A 16,187-nucleotide genomic window follows, 5' to 3' on the forward strand; every position below is an offset into this window, starting at 1 on the left:
TTGTTAACACACAAGTTCTCCGAGTGAAGGGCGTCCGGTAGAAATACAGTTACGGAAACAAGTTGTATAACGAAAATACGAAGGTGCAGATGATGAAGTAAATACCTACCTGTTAAACTGGAATACACCGTTCCTTATTCAATGAAACGATCTCCATATTAGTATCTCGCTTGAAATAAGGCGAAATTCTGGTCGTTTACGTAATGGAAGGAGGAGTAGTCATTGTCGGGATTGCGAAGATCTGTACGTCTTTGTAATCCCAAAACTGTAGAGTAAGCTATAACTGTAGGTGATTCGTGGGCTATAAATGTTTTGATGTAGAGAACTGAAACCTGTCATGGTAAATAAGAAAGTTTGTGAAGCATTCTTTGAGAAAACTGTTACAAATTATAAATATTACGGATTACAAGTTATTGTGATAAATTTTTTTTTATATTTTTAAATACACGTGGCAAATAAGGTGGATTTTCCTTCGATTGTCTTTTAAACTTAGTCTTTATTAAGTAAACTGAACGACTCGGGGGGGGGGGGGGGGGATGGGAGGGAGTTATGTGTGTATCTCCTAACGATAAGAAATCATATATCGGCATCACGTAGACAGAAGAGGTATCGAAATGTTTATGCTAATCCAGAAAAAGACTCGCTCTTGTATCCGACGCCGAAGTTTGCCCGATTGGCCTATCACCTTTAGTTCTCGCGTCGGATCGAAACCGAGTATTGTAGCGCTGAATTATTCATCGGGTGACGACAATCGGAAACTTTCAGTGAGTAGTGGCCTTTCCCCTTGACTGCCAATGGGGGCTAAACAGGCGGCAAGCAGAGAGACGGACGTCTCGCGCCGTGCGTGGTACATCGCCTCCCATTACGCGAGCAAGCAGTGACACTTGTAACTGCCGTGCGACTCTCTAGTCCACTACCTGGCGCCAGTGGACACAGCTGCGTATATTCTCTAGTCGCTTACAGACACTTACTTCATTATCCTTTAATGAAATCAATTACATTGGAAATCCGATTATTTATATATGTTTTATGATGTAGAGGGTGTACTATAGATAAAAACCTAAAAAGGACACTGCTGAAATCACACAACAATAGAAGCAGAAACTTCCTAATGAATGTGGGTTACGTGCCACCTCTTATTTCAGTACAAAATATTGCCCTAGTTAGTACGAATGATACTTAAAAGTAAACTCTTTGGGTACGTCACGGTCAAATTGAACTCAGATTTCATCCATGACCTTCCTGAGCGACAAACACATGATTCAGTTTGTTACAATTGCCGCACACACATACTTGTTACAGGAGAAAATAAGCGTGTCATCCGCACGTTTGGAAGCAGTTGGCTAATGCATTAGTCTCTGTAGTCAGTTAAGAATTCTTCCGTACATCTTCGGGCAAGACGCAACCAGGTCCCCACGAGATTATTCTACACTGCACTTTTCTGATGACTCCAGAAGGAAAAATCGGACAGCGTGTGGAGGACTCGCGCACCGAGGGTTCTGATTTAATTACTTGTTACGACAGTACATTCACTTTGGGAGCCAAAGATCTAAGATTATCGTTAATTTACAGACAAGATACCGTTCCCCGAAAATCCAGTGTGTGATAATTTTTAGTGTAATTTCACAGTTGATATTGTAATGTTACATTTGGTTTGTTAATTGTGGAGTTATATTAACACCTTACGCTGATTGACAATTGCAGATGGGTTGATATGTTCCGCTGTAGTCCCTGTTGCGATTACTGCAAAGATTTGAGGGAAGTCTCCAGAGAAGAAAATGGTACAGCCCGCCAAGGGGCTATTGTTGTTATGCAATGTTGAACTGTTCTGTGGAATGCTTCAGAAGGAATTTTATCCGTCAGTTACGTGTATTACTTAGATCCGAAACATTGCAGATGCTGTACCCGTCATAGGCACAGACTGGCAGTGAAGGTTTGTAAGTAAAGTCAACACTTCTTATTTGAGGTGCGATGCTAGTGCCGGCGTGGCTCGATAGTCGGGTGGCCTTACGCCTGTTAAACGCAAAGGGAATGTTTTCGCAAAGGCAGGTGACTTCACGTCGTCGTAGCTCAGCCAGTTGGCAAGAAATATTTGTAAATTATGCACAAAAATCTTTCTCGTGAATTTCTACCTAATACCGAAGACTTAACCAAAATCCCTATGTATTTCCTGAGATTTACGACGAATTACTATTGCAATCTAGACGGTTATCGATGTTTGTAATCGCAAAAAATAGCTTTTATGTGATAAAAGTCTCAGTCTGGTTACCTGGAAAAGGAACAAAGTAGAAAAAAAGACATTTCTAACATCCATGGGAATTGAAAATACGTCGTAATATCATTCCCCCTCCTGCCTCTATCCATGTCCTCCTCCTCCTCCTTCGCCCTCTATCTGTCCACCAGCTCATCTCTTTTCCCATCTTCTCCTCCTCTCTCTCCATCCCCTCCTGCTCCCACTCTCTGTCTCTCTCTATTTTCCCCGCCCCTGTGACCAGCTCCTCTTCTCTCTCACTCTGTTTTTGAGCTTAGTTTATTGTTATTACATTTTCAGTATCAGCAGTAGTAATTTTCTAGATATAAACCGATAATCCATAAATATAACTTTTATGTTTCTTAACGTTTCGTCGAATAATAATTACTTATATAGTTATTTATTAATGTGACACACTATCACGAACATAAAAACACGCGTGTATTCGAATCTTGTGTCAAAACTTCAAAGACATCATAAAAACTTTCTGAGATTCACAATTTTACTTACTTTGAACATGCTGGACGACAATAGGCAGTAACTTACTATCAATGAATAATATAACAAAACCATCAAACTTGCACCGAAGTTTGTTTGTCTTCAAATGACGATCAGTTTTAGACCTACATAGTTTAAATTTTAAATATAAAAAAAAGATTTAAATTTCACGAACCTTCAAAGGTTTGAAAATTGTAGTTATTTAAACAAAAACAAACTTCTGTGCAACTACAACGGTTTTGTAATGTTAACGAGTTATGATTTTGTACAAATCAACAGTTACAGTTTTATTTATATAGAAAATTACACATGAAGTACTTTTGGATTTTTTCGGTTACATGTACTGTGAAACCTTCTTTCTTCCAAAATTTTGAGATTCTAGGTTAACGCGAAGTACACTAGGTTTTGATAAGTAAGTTTACAAGTATCAAAAAATGGACGAGCTTTTGATTGTATTGCCTTAAAAGGTACGAACCCTAACCGGTTCATCCATCCTGGACAGTAATGGTGCTTTATGAGCCGTTGTACATCAACAGCAAAATGTGTCGATGTCTGTCATATTTGTACGACACTCCCCAAGGAGACCCCAGGAGAAGTCTCTTAAACAATCGTGTAAGATCCCATGATCCATAAACTTTCCTTGGAAGAATGTATAAGACAATGAGACGACTAACCCGTACCCATACCTACTGTTTTAATGAGAAACGTTGGTGATGTGGTTCCTCTTGAACAGCATGTGTCTCTACGCCAAACTGACGCCCAGTTATATTAGGAGCTACTGGAAAAGTACATATCAAAGTCATTTATAGTGACTAGGGCAACATGTCATACTGCAGTCTGTAGCGCCTCTTAACCATAAATTCGTTTGCCTACCCATATTTACTCGAAAGATTTTGCTTTTGGTGTGTTCTTTCACTTGCGTCAGTTCACATTGTTGATTACGATGTACTGTATATAAAATGCGCAGTGCTATGGGGCAGTGGTAAGATACTGAACACACATTCAGAAGACGGTATTTAAAATCACGTGCCTCACTTGGACTCAGATTTTGAGTGTATTCCGTAAATTGTATAGGGAGATATCTGGGATCTTAGCGTTGAAAATGACGAGACCAAATCTCTACATTCCATCATAAGCTTCGTCTTTAATGACCTCATCATCGACAGGATATTAAATCCTCATATTGCTTCCTTTCATCTGAATGAATGCCAAAGTCAACGACCAAGCGGCCCGCGCGCTGTGTACAAGGTACCACGGATAGAGGGAGAATTAGGTTGATTGGGTGCGTCTGGTTTTGATTCAGTACCACACTACAAAGAATTATGTGCCCGCAGGATAACAAATGAGTTTGGCGAAGGGATGTGCAAATGTGCTGACAAACAACGTATGTTATCCTGGCCAAAGAGTACTCTAAGAATATTGAAATGTCCATTGTGCCGCAGAGGCGCGCAGTAAAACCACTGGCGTTCATTTTATACATGAACGAATATACAGACGCTATTCGTCCCATTCTCAGACTTTTCGGAAATGATGCGGTTATCTGTGAGAAAATTCTATGCAGCGAGAACTGCAATAAGACAGGAATGCTACTATTCAGTCTACATACCGATGAAACAATCACGGAAATAGTGTGCATCCATTCACCTGTGACGGTGCTATTCTCAGTGAAAGTGAAAAAAAATTATTTGATATATGAAAATGAGTTAGCAGATTAATGATCACAGAGCATTTATTGCCAGTAAGCAGAAGAAGGAGGAATTTAATATAAAAATTTGCGGACCATGAAGCAGACGATGTTAAGAAATACTGTTACTTAGGAAGCAAAATAACACATAACGAACGACGCTAGAAGGACATAAAAGTAAATAAGCGTTGGCATGGAAGGCATTCCTGGCCAAGAATCTTACATCGTCCTTAATCTTAGGAAGACATTTCTGAGGAAGTAGGCTTAAAGCAGAACATTGTGTGGCAATGAATCGCTGACTATGGGAAAAGCGGTACAGAAGAGACTCGAAGTGATTTACACGTGTTGCTATAGGAGGATGATGAAAATTAGGTCGACTGGTAAGGAGTGAGAATATTTTCAGAAGAATCGGCGAAGAAAGAAACATGGAAAACGCCGAGAAGAAGAAGCGCCGGGGTGATAGGACGCATCTTAAGACATCAGGGAATAGCTTCAGTGCTACTAGAGGAAATTGCAAAGGATAAAAACTGCAGGGGAAGGCAGAAATTGACATACAACCAACTAATAATTAACGACGTAAGTTGCAAGTGCTACTCTGATATGAAGAGGTTGAAGTAAGAGAGGAACAAACTCATGGCGGACCACATCTCATCAGTCGGAAGACTGACAACAAAAAACCTCTCATTGCGTTTTCAGCGGAGAAATTTGTGTCCTCTGGTAATGCAGACTGCAATCTACGATCCATTGATAGGATACTGAGAAACTACAACTTATGTTCATAGAAGAGTGCTTGAAAAATACTGGAACCTCCCATACGGTTGTGTGTTCCAGTTGTGCAACATGCTTATCACAATATCGAGCATAGAAAAAACGGCTACGCGTTGACTGGCGACATCGAGACAGGAATGTTGAATATGGTGACTGACAGACGCATGAAGAAAGATCAGCCGAGAAAATGCTTGCAAAACGTTCCAGCTCACAAACTATAAATATTCTTTAGTCCATACACGTTTATCGCCTTGAAATCGTGCAGATAAAATGAGGCTGATATCAGTTTTAATACTCATGTCTAAAGAGTTATTCTCCCCACTTTCCATTCTTGAATGTTAGAAGATGTTACCTTAATGTGTGATACAATGAAAATTACTTCTGGCATACATAGATTTGCAGACTATAAACATAGGTCAAGGTAGTTTCATCTCCAAGACACACATACACACATGTTATCTTTTAGTGTCTTGCAGAATAGGACCCTATCTCAGTATTTAAGAAGCGAAATATGCGTTCCTCAAAATGTATGACGTTAAGAGATGGGGACTACCGATTGTCGAACTTTCGTGCCACACATATTAGCACGACGGTTGGCATTTCTCCGATATTAAATATATCAGTAAGAATCAAATATACATATAAAACAATTTCATTCGTAACTAAAAAGCTCAAAAGAGAAAAAGTGCGATGCTGTAAACCATTTCGGCTGTCTCGACTAGGAAAGGAACTGCTAATGAGAACAGAAGTATAGTTAACACTTATCGAGTTATTAACAGATCCCACTGATAACGTAAGAATCTATAAAACCAAACGAAGAGTTCTTTTCAGATCCTCAAATTATCCTCTATGAGAATAATAAATCAGTACTTGTGCGATTCCATGAATGAAAAATCAAGGAAAAGTATAGGCTTGAATGTTAAAAATTCCCTTTAGTCATTAATCTCGGTTTAGAATTATGCTTTAAGACTTCAGAAGAAAAAAAAAAGGGAAACGTGGGTCATAGCGGATGCTGAGGTTTTTCTGTATAGGGAATATCAAACCATCATTCATTACGTTATGTGAAACTTAAGAATATTCCCTTGCATACTGGGGCATATATACGCAGCATAGAAAGTTAAAATATTAGGTACCACAGTGGTTGACAATGTATAAACAGTCATCATGTTTGCTATCTTTCGTAATCGTTAGCTACACGCCAAGGATTTAAGATAACGTTTTGATGTACATAGTGTAGTGTTAGAATAACAATAGCTTTAAATATTAAATACAAGTACGCACATAGAAGCATTGTTTCGTAAATATTTCACAGATACGATAACAAAAAGCACATCAACTGTACGAGTATATAACATAAAAATATAGTTTGTGTCAGGAGATCATCTACTTACAGGGCTAAATATGTTTCACACGCTTAAGAGGCAACAGAGTTACAAAGCAAAACGAGCATTTACGTTTGTCATCGCTTCAAATCAAGATCTCAGTAATATCTGTAAATGAAGCTTAGACACTTAATTTACTGCAAATGTTTAAGTAAATTTTCCTACGTTTCCCTTGTTCCTTTCAAAACCCTATAACTGTCAAACAAATGCCATTGTAAGAGTGGGTAAAATATTCCTCTGGCACATGATGCATGCCTTTTGCCCTCCGAGACAAAGTAACAACTATCTAAACAAAAACCTCAAAGAAGGTATTAGTAGCTAAAATTTAGTTGTCCGTAAACTACCTGCACTGACCATTTCTTTGGAAATAGAAATAAAAAATCCTTTGATACAAAAAGTACATCACTCATATCAAACATAGAACCTAAGTTATCCTAAGTTATCACACACCCAAAGAGTTATTTAGGTTTGTAATAATATCTGACGGAAATATTCATACTGTCTGAAAAACATGTCTCATTGGTCCTTCCTTTAATGAAATAGGGGTGAATATAAATATTTGTTAAAAATGTTTACCTAGAATTGTCTGAAACTTGTACCTGAAAACCTATAGGTCCTTAAGTGGCAACCTGTGCTGGGAATATTTATGGTTACCTATTACTGGCATGTGATTACGATGAGAGCTGACAAAACCCGTCCTGCTCGTCACCAACAATTGTCAGGCTTCTAGCTAGTAGAAAGTTATCAGTCCTTGAAAAAAGTTTAAGTTTGAATGTTTATTGCTTGGGAACATTAGTGATTTTCTAAGACTTCGATCAGATCGTAAGTTATAATCAGGTAGCTAACAGAAAGTACACTTTACTCGAAGAGCAAGCGTGCAGATATCAGTCTCTCTCCAGCGCACAGAATTACATTGACAGAAATGTAAAAGTATCAAAAACTCTCGTTTCCGTTTCTGTACGAGAAAAGTGGATTTTGCTGCACATAAGGACATTTTGTTGGGTCAACTGACCTGAAACTTTCCATGCCTTAGATTAAGACTCACATATAACAACAGATACAACCACATCACTTAGACCCTTCCCTAAATCCTATCTGCATCATCAGCCACCATATAGGACACTGATTAGGTGTGCTAGGACTCCTACATTTTCATGTATCAACCTTTTTAGCGAAGATTCACTACTTTTTCAAAATCTTTTAATTATGGGATTTGTATGTGGATATGAAGCTCATTCTTGGTTAGGCAGTAGAACACATTGAACCAACTAAACGAACTGCTAATGCAGAACGTGTGTTCCGTCGAATGAAACCGCTAACCCCGGTTGATGTTGGAAGTGATCTAGGTAACTCACGCTTAACCTAAATCGGTATTGAGGACGGGAGACTTCATCTGAATTTATTTAGACAAACCAACGGAAACTTAATAAGTGTTGTGGAACGAGAGTAAAATCCCGTGTGCTCTAAGATTTGAGTACAATGCCTGAAACCCAGACCACCGGACTTCGTATCTGGTTCTGAGACTTGGAAGACGTACAATACTTTGTCATATGATTGAAATTAAATTTATTAACTCTAGAAATATACGAATTTAGTTCTGAAATTTCTGTTCTGGTATCGCGAGCGAGCTCTATTGCTAAGTGGCAGTGGCGCAAAGCAAAGTGCCCGAGGACCGAGATTTAGACGGAACCGCAAAGTACGAGATAATCTCGTACGAAGATGTAAAGAGAGAGAGAGAGAGAGAAAAAAGATACTGCCAGTTTTTCACCTCTCTAGAAGTTACACATTTTATGGCCCTTGCCATAGGAAACTGCATCATCACACAGAGTAAGAAGAACAAGTAATTCTGGAATTAGGCGCTCTGAAACTGCGACATTACATTTATGTTTTCCTTTACACGATTTCTTTCATTCCGAATACCGGGATGTTTCCTTTGATGAGGACATGGATCCCAAGTCCTTCACTATTCCAAGATTGTGAACCGTCAGTAACGGTCTGATCATCGGCAGAATTTATGTAAATATTTGAATCAGATTCAGATGTCAAAGGCGTTTCCTACACTTGCTTGGGGGGTGTACGTACATTTTGTCTCTGAAAGGTCAAGGAACAATCCGTGTATAAATTGGCGAAAGACCCATTTCGTAACTGCAATACTTATGGCTGTATCCGCACTCATAGCCGACCGCTCGGAAATATGGAAGTTAGAGACCTCTCGAAGCATTAATTCTGCCTCTTTAGGAAGCGCAATGGCAGATTAAGTTCCCAATGCAAATAGATCGACAAAAAGATGACGCCCAAGATCAAATTAACCACACAGTCAACAGTTTACAAGAAATGTGGGTGAGGGGCACAGCACAGAATAATAGACTCAGTTTCGTTTTGCTTCAGTTTAAACATGAAAATTTGATGTTACTGTGACCTCCGAGATCCGAATGAATATTTCAAAACTTGAGACTGACGTACTTTTTCACAGCTTTACATGTTTGAAGGAACGTCATGCCTCGAAATGATTCTTCAGGCCAACTCCCTGCTGTTTCGCAAAAAGCGATTTGTTCACGTAGGTAAGTTTTGGAATTTCTTAAGCTACTGTAAGAAAGTTCTTCATTCTAACAAATTTTTTGAGTGGTGTTTAGGCCATTATTCTCCAAGTGCCGTAGAAATACGAATATGCAACGAGCTGAAAACTTTTGGCGTCGTTTGCGCAAACCCGACGAATTTGTGAGTAGTTTTAAATCAACAGTACGATAAATTCATTGTTCTCACTTATCAGAATCACATTTTCCACTAAATTGTGCGCCAGATATATGAGGGACGTTAAACGTGAACAACTCAGTAAAGAGATGGTATGTTTCTAAATATTGTAAACTTTCGTTAGTCACTGTAGCCTTTAGATTCACAAAGAAGAAGAACAGAGATTTCGAAAAGCTTTTTTGTAGGCACCTTAAAAGCTGGTAAGTGCTGTGTAAAGAGGTTTGCATGTCCGATGACTGTAGTATGTGTGGTTTCCCACTTTTGTATAGAACATAACAGAAATATAGGTCTGTATCAGATGACTTGTTTGATCTTTCTGGAATACTACAGTGCTGAAAGCCTTTTTTCTTTGTTGCTTCAATTTTCTAGCAATCAATGTATTTTAACGGCAAAATTTTCGAAACTGGAATGCATGTAATTTTCTTTTCTGATGAGAAACTCTTGAAATGTGTTGATTTAAGATTATAAAATTTCATACTCTACAAATTTTTTAACTAGTAACTACAGACTCAATAATACTCTTCCTGTTCCATACTTTTTTGCCTTCGTTTGGAAGAATATATAAGCGTAATGTAGTACAAATGAATGTATTAACAAGGAAAGCCATTTTCTGTATTCAAATGACCAGTGTACCATCGTGTTACCAGATGGTTGTGAATTCAAGTTGGAAAGACAAGAGAAGTTGTTGCAAAACCTGTCTTCGTTCATAGTAGCACTGATCGCTTGACATTACTCCGGTAGTAGACATCAACAGTTGGCAACTGGCGCACTAATCACTGTCATCTCAGTAGCGATTTTGATGTTAACATCTTACTGAAGACAATATGTTACAATGAGTGCTTTGTAGTACCACAAGTAAATCACGAAATTTTGTTTTAATTTCCTCAGAAATAGCGAGCATTGTTTGCCACAAGTACATATCGCTGGCCCACAGCACTTAATATCACTGTGTTTAAAATATATTGAGGAACGTAGCACTCTGTGCTACATTAGTGCCTGAGAAAATGCTAAATGTCGTGATAGTACCTTCTAAGCCCAATGTAATACAGTTACGAAATAAAAACACGTGTAGAATTAGCTTCTGTAAACAAACTTAGTTGACTGCAACTGTTTTAAAAAAGAAGGAATACAAGGGCTGCGCAGTAGATTTCATACGTCCAGTGTAGCGACCAAAGGTGTCAAGCAGTACACCACTTTATCATAAGAAAAGGACATAAACAATTTGTGTGAGAAATCCCTTATTCACTATTAGCATCAAATGCAGTTCCACGAAGAAACTGCTGACTTCTTTGGCATTGGCAGTCTTTCGGCAAGCAACCAGTAATGAATGGGATTGATAGGAAGGGATGCCAGCACAGGGCCTTTGACATCGCAAAGTGGTATCTGCCGTGACATCACTCGTGGTTGTCGGGCGACGGGGTTCTCACCTGCCACGACTCGTGTCCAGGCGGCTACGCGCGCCAACTACGACGTCTGCGCTGGCGCCAGTCGGACGCCGCGGCTGGCGAGACAGGTGGAGGCGGTACGAGGCGAGACGACGCGCTCCGCGGTCGGACGCGCACTGGCGCAGAGCACGCGGCGCCGCGCCGCCGGCCGACGCTGCTGCCGCCAGCGGCCGAAGGCGCCAACGAGCGCGGCTGCCCGCCACGCGGGGCAGGGCGGCGGGCTGGCCGGACGCTCGGCGCTGCTCGTCCTCTTTCATGATTGCCATCGATTCCGTTCACAAGTGTGCTCCGAAAACCTACTGTTCCACGACCGGAGAAAGATTACAACACTTTCCATTCCGTTTTTGATGGAATGAAAAAAGAGAAAGGTCCGGTCTGGCTGACTCCTAACGCCATTCCCGTGGTGCACATAGCCTCCACGCTGTACAGCTGTTTCATTTGGGTTACTTGTTCAGCTATCTGTTGAGCCGGCGTCTGGTGGCGAGAAGACGTCCGACTAAAGCAGTAAATGAGGTCTGGTCCATAGACTTATGCAGCCGTACGTTGGATCACCTGCCATGGCAGAAATAGTGTGGCTTGATATCATTTTGCCTGCATTGTATTAATGTGGGCTCTACGGCGCGACGAGGAATTCGACTGGAAAGTCAGTCGCAGGATCTACTTCCGAAGTTGGCTACCAACCTAGTTACAACGAGCCTGCAACCACTTCTCGACGGCCGCCACTTCTCCTTCAGTTACTCAGTTCACGTTTGGATTTTGAGGTGCCTACCAACCTTATAGGGTTTCTTAGTTTTATGCTTCCTGGAAAAGGAAGAAGAAATCAATGGTCCTCTTTATGGAAACGTTGACCCCATTACCTTAGAGGACTTAGAAACAGCATTACCAGAAATCAAAAATTGGAAGGCTACAGGAGAGGATTGTATACTATGTGATCAAAAGTGTCCGGACAACCTCATAAACATACGTTTTTCATATTACGTGCATTTTGCTGTCACCTACTGCCACACACTCCATATCAGCAATCTTAGTCATCATTAGACATCGTGAGAGAGCAGAATGAGGATCTCCTCAGAACTCACGGACTTCTAACGTGGTCAGGGAATTGGGCGTCACTTGTGTCATAAGTCTGTACGCGACATTTCCACACTCATAAAAATCCCTAGATCCACAGTTTCCGATGTGATAGTGAAAGTGGAAACGCGAAGGGACACGCCCAGCACAAAAGTGTACAGGCCGACCTCATCTGTTGAAAAGGGTCATAATGTGTAATAGGTACACATATATCCAGACCATCAAACAGGAATTCGAAACTGCATCAGGATCCACTGCAAGTACTATGACAGTAAGGTGTGAGCTGAGAAAACTAAGATTTCATGGTCGAGCTCATAAACCACAAACAACTTCTCGCTTTGTGCAAGGAGCGTAAAATGGTTCAAATGGCTCTGAGCACTATGGGACTTAACAGCTCAGATCATCAGTCCCCTAGAACTTAGAACTACTTAAACCTATCTAACCTAAGGACATAACACACATCCATGCCCGAGGCAGGATGCAAACCTGCGACCGCAGCGGTCGCGCGGTTCCAGACTGTAGCGCCTAGAACCGCTCGACCACCTCTTCCGCCGGAGCGTAAACATTGGACGACTGAACATTGGAAAATGTTGTGTAATGACGAATCACGGTACACAATGTGGCGATCCGATGGCAGGGTGTGGTTATGGCTAATGCCCGGTGAACGTCATCTGTCAGCATGTGTAGTGTAAAATTCGGAGGCGGTGGTGTTATGGTGTGGTCGTGTATTTCGTGGGGCGGTCTTGCACCCCTTGTTGTTTTGCGCGGCATTATCACAGCACCGGCCTACATTGATGTTTTAAGCACCTTCTTGCTTCCAACTGTTGAAGAGCATTCGGGGATGGCAATTGCATCTTTCAACATGATCGAGCACTTGTTCATAATGCATGGCCTGTGGCGGGTTGTTTAATAGAAAATAACATCCCTGTAATAGAATAGCATGCACAGAGTCGTGACCTGAATGCTATAGAGACATTTAGGATGTCTTGTAACGCCGGCTTCGTGCCAGGCCTCACCGACCGTCATCGATACCTCTCCTCGGTGCAGTGCTCCGTGAACAATGGGCTGCCACTCCCCACGAAACCTCCCAGCACTCGACTGAACGTATGCCTGCGTGAGTGCAAATGCAAACTGTCATCAAGGCTAAAGGTGGGCCAACACCATATTGAATTCCAGCATTACCGATGGAGGGCGCCACGAACATGTAAGTCATTTTCAGTCAGGTGTCCGGATACTTTCGATCACGTAGTGTAGTTCGGTGAATTATAAAGATATGGGGATTTTTTAGTTGAGCATAAGGAAGGAGACCGGCCTGGTCATTCAGTTTACAGGAAATTCGTGCATATTGACCAGTACTTGAACGCCAACAGTTTTTACCGCCATTTAAGCAAGAAAACGGTCATGAACACTTAAGTACACACGTCAAGGGCTGTTTCTGACGACGATCGCCTAGCGTCTGCATTTCAGCATTTGACGCGCGTTTTCAGAGATGATGGTTACAGTAAAGTAGAAATTGTAAAAGTTTTCCGATACCACCAACGAAAGATGCCTAGTGAATCGGCGGGAGATGCGAAGTCAGTCGGATTCCTTACTTGCCGTGGAGCATTTACCTGCAAGACATGACAGTGTCGAAGAGACGTGAACGAAGACTAGCGTTCCGGCCCACTTCTGAGAGATACGTTACGCCTCGTTACAAACAACATAGATATTCGAGTTCCTAGAGTGGATGCTATCCGCTGTGAATGTGGTAGCGTTTAATTAGGTCACTGCTACGGAGAGTTGGGCAGAGCATTCAAGACATATCAGACAAAAGTAACTTGAGAAGGGGACCGATGACCGTAGCAGTCTGGTCCCTTTATCCACTGTCCGCAGCTCGTGGTTGTGCGGTGGGGTTCTCGCCTCCCACGCCCGGGTTCCCGGGTTCGATTACCGGCGGGGTCAGGGATTTTCTCTGACTGGGTGTTGTGTGATGTCCGTAGGTTAGTTAGGTTTAAGTAGTTCTGAGTTCTAGGGGACTGATGACCACAGATGTTAAGTCCCATAGTGCTCAGAGCCATTTGAACCATCCTTTAAACCCACAAACCAACCAACCAACTAACTTGAGACGCAGGTCTAGGTTGAACATTGCTTAGGAAACGGGCATGGAATATAATTTGAAAGGACGAGAGTTTTGACTCAAACGCTACCATATTGGGATTGTTTTAGAAAGGGAGTGGCCAAAATTAGAATAAACACCAAAGATTTTAACAGACATCAACGGAACACGCATAGTGGGGCATGGGGGCGGGCTTGGGCACTGAGCGAAAGAAATGACGTAGGCTTAACGTTTCCAAGGACTCGGGAGCAGCTGTTTCAAACTTAGCGCCGGCTGCTCGCGTCACTTGACATTACAAGGTCCCGCGGCGGGGCCGCTCTGTTAGGAGCTGTCCAAGTATGTGGATCTCCTGCCGATCTCTGGAAGGATCCAGACACTACCATTACATCTATATTAGGACAACACAAAGCCAGCCCTGGTAGTCAGTAATTTTATCTCCAGATGTCGATGGCTGAGACGCTGTCGAAAACTCAACTGTTTTAGTCGAAGAGACGCAGCGTGTAGATAGATAAAAGTTTTTTTGAAGCATGAAACCACGAAAGAATCCTAGAATATTTCTGAAACTAATTAATAGATGTTGAAATGGATACTATTTTCCATCCTACTCGCATGCCTAATTTATACCTAAATTTAAAAGAAGGTACTAGAAACACGTGTGAATATGAGAATAAGTGTTTTGAATACAGGATATAAAATATATGTAAGAACACTAAATAGAAGAAAGTGACTACCTGTACATTTGTCACTTACACTGTTAAGAGGATAGTTTAAAAGAAAAGGAATTATAGCCTCGAAGCTTACACAGCTTTTACTGATAACAAAAAAAGACATAACGGACTATGGGACTAACGCAATGTGTGGAAAAGTCCGTCTTCTGTCGGAGGCTAGAATTAGAATTAGGCAATTATAATGAAAGAAGCGAGCTGTTGTCAAACATCGGCCTCAATTCGATAACGAAATTTGTGAGGTTATATATGTGGCACGTAAATCATGGACCTTGGAAAAACTAAAGAAGAAGATAGCCTAAGAATCTGAAATGTGTTCCTACTGAAGAATTTTGAAAATCTGCTGGCCTGATAAGCTAAGGAACGAGGTTCTCCGCAGCATAGTCGAAGAAAGGAACATTCGGAAGGCACTGACAAGAAGAGGGGATAGTGTGACAGGAAGTTCGTTAAGACATCAAGGAATAACGCGCATAGTGCTAGAGGGAGCTGTAGAGAGTAAAAACTGTACAGGAGTAGATCCAACAAATAACTGAGGACGTAGATTGCAAGTGCTACTGCGAAACGAAGAAGTTAGCACAAGAGAGGAGCTTTGACACGCTGTATCAAACCAATCACAAGACAGCATGTGTATAAATTTGGTCTTAAAACTTCGGGACACTGTGTAATAGCGAAAAGTAGTACCGTGTTTCAAGGCAGTAACTATGCTAACAAATCAGGCTGCAAGTGGAAAGATACACTTAGCTACATAATGATTACTGTAATTAAAGCTTCAGCAGTAATATTTCAGAGTGGAATATGATCACAGAATGTGAACACAGCAAACCTTCACATTGCTGTGAGTGCTAGGGTACATGGTCTGCTACTGAAGGTACGAAACTGCAAGTGGAGAGTGTAATGAAACTGATCAGCTAAGTTTGGCAGCCAGTGTTGCGGTTGCGACGAAAACCGGTCTCAGGACAGATGCTGCAGTGCAAAGAGACCAGCTAGGTTTCGCAGTGGTTTTAAGAGGCACAGAAGCTCTTTGTGAAAGCATGTTCAACGTCGGCTTCCATTGACTAGGTGGCAAGAGACAAAACCGTGCCGTTCATCGGGGCACAGGGCAAAAGTGATGCCAGCCTTTTGCGCCTAAGAAAATGAATGCGCTAAGAAACGCAATCAGTGAATCACAGTTGAGTGTTAAAATTGTTTATATCCTGCTCAATGTATAATTTATTTTTTATACAATGGGCATATAGGCAAAGAGTTCCTGTCTCCCATCAAGAAATTTAGAAAGGCTAATAAATTTTCAGAGCGCAGTTACTAAGAAATGATATTAAAAGCTAGCGTAGCTTGGAGGTGGGTAACGGACCTTGACTGCCTGGCACAAAAATTCATTGTGCGTGCTAATCGGGAGACGATGCCGTTCAAAAAAGACATTTGTTGCCCTGGACACTCGTTAACGGTGGACCAACAGGGCTTTCTTCGACACTCTGACATCCAGCTTTACAACATGGACAGCCACAGCCGCGGAAATTCGC

At 41.4% G+C, this 16,187-nt stretch overlaps 1 protein-coding gene across 1 annotated transcript in view; it reads right to left on the bottom strand.

The window, feature by feature from the left end:
• LOC126281750 (uncharacterized) overlaps positions 1-10,876 on the bottom strand; it is a 453,514-nt gene extending 442,638 nt beyond the window's left edge. The window contains exon 1 of the mRNA XM_049980938.1: positions 10,762-10,876. The gene's annotated coding sequence lies outside the window, so the exon portion shown is untranslated. The remainder of the gene's footprint in view (positions 1-10,761) is intronic.
• Between the last annotated feature and the right edge of the window lie 5,311 nt (positions 10,877-16,187).

The sequence above is a fragment of the Schistocerca gregaria genome, chromosome 7, assembly GCF_023897955.1.
Source record: "Schistocerca gregaria isolate iqSchGreg1 chromosome 7, iqSchGreg1.2, whole genome shotgun sequence".
NCBI lineage: Eukaryota > Metazoa > Arthropoda > Insecta > Orthoptera > Acrididae > Schistocerca > Schistocerca gregaria.